The 276-nt window shown below is 31.5% G+C and overlaps 1 long non-coding RNA gene across 1 annotated transcript in view; it reads left to right on the top strand.

Annotated features, from left to right (window-relative positions):
• The window catches only part of LOC107669073 (uncharacterized), a 10,004-nt gene that overhangs the window by 9,063 nt on the left and 665 nt on the right, over positions 1-276 (top strand). The window lies entirely within an intron of this gene.

Here is a 276-nt window from a genome sequence, read left to right as displayed (position 1 = left end):
CAAAATTTGCATTTTCAATGTGTGTGTGTGTAATTTACAGTGTAGAGCAAATTGTTGTCAAGTTTTGTTTACCACAGACCTTATTTTACTCATAAACTGAAAAACCCCATCATAAAACGCCATGTGAAAAATCTTGAGCGAACCCATGGTGAATTTTGGGGGTTTTGATGTCATCCCTGTAGCATTCTATATTGCAGGCTTTGGATAAAAGTGTGTGCTACATGAATAATTGTAATTATAAAGTTTGAATATTCATAAAAAAAAAAAAAAAAATCT

This window comes from Sinocyclocheilus anshuiensis, unplaced genomic scaffold (assembly GCF_001515605.1).
Source record: "Sinocyclocheilus anshuiensis isolate Anshui unplaced genomic scaffold, SAMN03320099.WGS_v1.1 scaffold124, whole genome shotgun sequence".
In the NCBI taxonomy this organism is placed as follows: Eukaryota; Metazoa; Chordata; class Actinopteri; order Cypriniformes; family Cyprinidae; genus Sinocyclocheilus; species Sinocyclocheilus anshuiensis.
The sequence above is the reverse complement of the archived record's forward strand: the minus strand, read 5'-3'. Positions and strand labels throughout refer to the sequence as shown.